General features: G+C 49.4%; 1 non-coding gene across 1 annotated transcript in view; it reads right to left on the bottom strand.

Moving 5' to 3' along the window:
- LOC126436220 (small subunit ribosomal RNA) overlaps nt 1-168 on the bottom strand; it is a 1,909-nt gene extending 1,741 nt beyond the window's left edge. The window contains exon 1 of the ribosomal RNA XR_007580513.1: nt 1-168. This exon is cut by the window's left edge and continues 1,741 nt beyond it. This is a non-coding gene — a ribosomal RNA (small subunit ribosomal RNA).
- Between the last annotated feature and the right edge of the window lie 4,832 nt (nt 169-5,000).

Raw genomic sequence — 5,000 nt, 5'->3', positions numbered from 1 at the left:
ATTAGCTCTAGAATTACCACAGTTATCCAAGTAACGTGGGTACGATCTAAGGAACCATAACTGATTTAATGAGCCATTCGCGGTTTCACCTTAATGCGGCTTGTACTGAGACATGCATGGCTTAATCTTTGAGACAAGCATATGACTACTGGCAGGATCAACCAGGGAGCTGCGTCAACTAGAGCTGAGCAGCCGGCCGCCCGGGAGTGTGTCCCGGGGGCCCGCGCGAACACGCAAGCGTCCGCTCAATTATTCTGCAAACAGGAGGAGGCTGAGCTCCCCTGCACAACACACCTCGAAACCCTCTCAGGTCCCGGCGGCGCGCAGCGCCGTCCTAAGTACTTGGTCGGGTTCGAGAGAGGCGCAATCGCCCGGAGTTAGGCGAGTAGACGCTTTAGGTGCGACCACCCGTGCTCCCAACTGAGCTTGCCGCTGCCGACAGAGGCCCGGGAGCGTGCTGTCGTGGCATTGCCGGCGGGAGACAACACGCGCCACCTACGGTGACCGGCAGCTCCAACGCCAGCGCCACAGAAGGACAAAAGCCCCACTTGGGTGCCGAAGCGAACTCTCCCAGCACAGCGCACGCGCCAACACGTCCGCACAGCTGCGATACAAACCACCTGCGAGAACCGCTGGGGCGACCGAGCAGCAGACGGCGTCGCGGCGCCGAGCGCCGGGCGGCGGCGCATCCTCAGCGCACACAGTCCTCAATCGGACCAGCACACTGCAGATGGCCACCGCGCTTCGCACCGGGCCCGCGAGGACCTACTTTGGCCGCAAGGCGCCGCGAGCAGGGGGCGCCGGCGCGCAGCTGCGCCGCCTGCCGCGTCCGTCGGCCGGCGCGCCTGCCACTGGCCGCCCCCACCAGCCGGCTGTAGCGCGTGCGCCCACGCACCGCGCTGCCAGCACGCCGGGCGGCCCCCCCTCACCGGCCGGGGACGGTCCCACCCAGCCACCGCCGCGTATCGCCTCACACCCAGATCCCCTTTCGCGTTCGTGGGCATGGTGGGTCCCCTTTCACGTTCGTGGGCATGGTGGGTATCCCTGAAACAACCGGTTAATAGCTCGACCGATCGTCGCCAACACTGATTCACCTCTAGCGAGAACAACCGCACCACAACGGGTTACCTGTTGTTCATTTGCGTAACGTCACCAGCAAACGTAGACGTCCATCGCCATTTGCAACGAGTATTGCATGCCTGTGTCAGGTGTCACAACACACTACGTCTGCCCACATAGACGCAACAACATGTGCACGCCTCGAGAACACGTGGAAGGTAGCCCCCGTACGTATGCGGTGTCCATTGCGCGAACGACTGTCAGCCGGCCTCTGCAGGATGTCGCAGATGTGGAACGCGGTGCAACATGCTATCACGGTGTGTGAGAAGAGACGACTACGTCCGAATACACGCTCCACTACATCAACAGACTGCTCATGCTGATCGCCATCCAGGGCGTCCGTTCCTCCCACACGTCTGAATGGCGTACCACACTGCAATCCAGCTCTTATAGGGAGACGACACGTAGCTGCGTGCACAATATTTGGACTGTATGGTCTGCCGTTGCTAGGCGCAGTCGTCGTACGGTCACACATGTGCCACGATGTATCATTCAGTACATACGGACCAATGTGCAGTACAGTTTGTGGGTTTTGCGTACATCGGCGGACAGGTGACAGGCCGTACCACAACGTAGGCTGAGTACGTCGGCATGCGAAGGGCATTGAACATGCAAACTTCTCAACGACCAGCTTGCGAAGGCAGGGGGGAAGGGGGGGGGGCATGTACGTCCTGCTGCTATCCACATTACAGTGTATAGCAGGAGCATGTGGAAAGTCAGCAACACCTGCAAGGTGTTTAACATGACGCGATACACAGGGGACCGGGCAGTGCGAATAGCGAACTATATTGCGAGGGTTGCGGTTAGGCAACACTACACTAATTTAACGAGTTGCATAACAATTACAGAGCAGGTTCAGCGACAACGTGCGTCAGGTTAAGGCGCAATATAGGTTAGGTTGAGGCACAATATAGGTTAGGTTAAGGCACAAATTGGGTTACGTTAAGGCACAACATGGGTTACGTTAAGGCACAACATGGGTTACGTTAAGGCACAAATTAGGTTACGTTAAGGCACAAATTAGGTTACGTTAAGGCACAAATTAGGTTACGTTAAGGCACAAATTAGGTTACGTTAAGGCACAAATTAGGTTACGTTAAGGCACAAATTAGGTTACGTTAAGGCACAAATTAGGTTACGTTAAGGCACAAATTAGGTTACGTTAAGGCACAAATTAGGTTACGTTAAGGCACAAATTAGGTTACGTTAAGGCACAAATTAGGTTACGTTAAGGCACAAATTAGGTTACGTTAAGGCACAAATTAGGTTACGTTAAGGCACAAATTAGGTTACGTTAAGGCACAAATTAGGTTACGTTAAGGCACAAATTAGGTTACGTTAAGGCACAAATTAGGTTACGTTAAGGCACAAATTAGGTTACGTTAAGGCACAAATTAGGTTACGTTAAGGCACAAATTAGGTTACGTTAAGGCACAAATTAGGTTACGTTAAGGCACAAATTAGGTTACGTTAAGGCACAAATTAGGTTACGTTAAGGCACAAATTAGGTTACGTTAAGGCACAAATTAGGTTACGTTAAGGCACAAATTAGGTTACGTTAAGGCACAAATTAGGTTACGTTAAGGCACAAATTAGGTTACGTTAAGGCACAAATTAGGTTACGTTAAGGCACAAATTAGGTTACGTTAAGGTACAATATGGGTTAGGTTAAGGTACAATATGGGTTAGGTTAAGGTACAATATGGGTTAGGTTAAGGTACAATATGGGTTAGGTTAAGGTACAATATGGGTTAGGTTAAGGCACAACGTAGGTTAGGTTAAGGCACAACATAGGTTAGGTTAAGGCACAACATAGGTTAGGTTAAGGCACAACATAGGTTAGGTTAAGGCACAACATAGGTTAGGTTAAGGCACAACATAGGTTAGGTTAAGGCACAACATAGGTTAGGTTAAGGCACAACATAGGTTAGGTTAAGGCACAACATAGGTTAGGTTAAGGCACAACGTAGGTTAGGTTAAGGCACAACGTAGGTTAGGTTAAGGCACAACGTAGGTTAGGTTAAGGCACAACGTAGGTTAGGTTAAGGCACAACGTAGGTTAGGTTAAGGCACAACGTAGGTTAGGTTAAGGCACAACGTAGGTTAGGTTAAGGCACAACGTAGGTTAGGTTAAGGCACAACGTAGGTTAGGTTAAGGCACAACGTAGGTTAGGTTAAGGCACAACGTAGGTTAGGTTAAGGCACAACGTAGGTTAGGTTAAGGCACAACGTAGGTTAGGTTAAGGCACAACGTAGGTTAGGTTAAGGCACAACGTAGGTTAGGTTAAGGCACAACGTAGGTTAGGTTAAGGCACAACGTAGGTTAGGTTAAGGCACAACGTAGGTTAGGTTAAGGCACAACGTAGGTTAGGTTAAGGCACAACGTAGGTTAGGTTAAGGCACAACGTAGGTTAGGTTAAGGCACAACGTAGGTTAGGTTAAGGCACAACGTAGGTTAGGTTAAGGCACAACGTAGGTTAGGTTAAGGCACAACGTAGGTTAGGTTAAGGCACAACGTAGGTTAGGTTAAGGCACAACGTAGGTTAGGTTAAGGCACAACGTAGGTTAGGTTAAGGCACAACGTAGGTTAGGTTAAGGCACAACGTAGGTTAGGTTAAGGCACAACGTAGGTTAGGTTAAGGCACAACGTAGGTTAGGTTAAGGCACAACGTAGGTTAGGTTAAGGCACAACGTAGGTTAGGTTAAGGCACAACGTAGGTTAGGTTAAGGCACAACGTAGGTTAGGTTAAGGCACAACGTAGGTTAGGTTAAGGCACAACGTAGGTTAGGTTAAGGCACAACGTAGGTTAGGTTAAGGCACAACGTAGGTTAGGTTAAGGCACAACGTAGGTTAGGTTAAGGCACAACGTAGGTTAGGTTAAGGCACAACGTAGGTTAGGTTAAGGCACAACGTAGGTTAGGTTAAGGCACAACGTAGGTTAGGTTAAGGCACAACGTAGGTTAGGTTAAGGCACAACGTAGGTTAGGTTAAGGCACAACGTAGGTTAGGTTAAGGCACAACGTAGGTTAGGTTAAGGCACAACGTAGGTTAGGTTAAGGCACAACGTAGGTTAGGTTAAGGCACAACATAGGTTAGGTTAAGGCACAACATAGGTTAGGTTAAGGCACAACATAGGTTAGGTTAAGGCACAACATAGGTTAGGTTAAGGCACAACATAGGTTAGGTTAAGGCACAACATAGGTTAGGTTAAGGCACAACGTAGGTTAGGTTAAGGCACAACGTAGGTTAGGTTAAGGCACAACGTAGGTTAGGTTAAGGCACAACGTAGGTTAGGTTAAGGCACAACGTAGGTTAGGTTAAGGCACAACGTAGGTTAGGTTAAGGCACAACGTAGGTTAGGTTAAGGCACAACGTAGGTTAGGTTAAGGCACAACGTAGGTTAGGTTAAGGCACAACGTAGGTTAGGTTAAGGCACAACGTAGGTTAGGTTAAGGCACAACGTAGGTTAGGTTAAGGCACAACGTAGGTTAGGTTAAGGCACAACGTAGGTTAGGTTAAGGCACAACGTAGGTTAGGTTAAGGCACAACGTAGGTTAGGTTAAGGCACAACGTAGGTTAGGTTAAGGCACAACGTAGGTTAGGTTAAGGCACAACGTAGGTTAGGTTAAGGCACAACGTAGGTTAGGTTAAGGCACAACGTAGGTTAGGTTAAGGCACAACGTAGGTTAGGTTAAGGCACAACGTAGGTTAGGTTAAGGCACAACGTAGGTTAGGTTAAGGCACAACGTAGGTTAGGTTAAGGCACAACGTAGGTTAGGTTAAGGCACAACGTAGGTTAGGTTAAGGCACAACGTAGGTTAGGTTAAGGCACAACGTAGGTTAGGTTAAGGCACAACGTAGGTTAGGTTAAGGCACAACG

The sequence above is a fragment of the Schistocerca serialis genome, unplaced genomic scaffold, assembly GCF_023864345.2.
Source record: "Schistocerca serialis cubense isolate TAMUIC-IGC-003099 unplaced genomic scaffold, iqSchSeri2.2 HiC_scaffold_1231, whole genome shotgun sequence".
Taxonomy (NCBI): Eukaryota; Metazoa; Arthropoda; class Insecta; order Orthoptera; family Acrididae; genus Schistocerca; species Schistocerca serialis.
The sequence above is the reverse complement of the archived record's forward strand: the minus strand, read 5'-3'. Positions and strand labels throughout refer to the sequence as shown.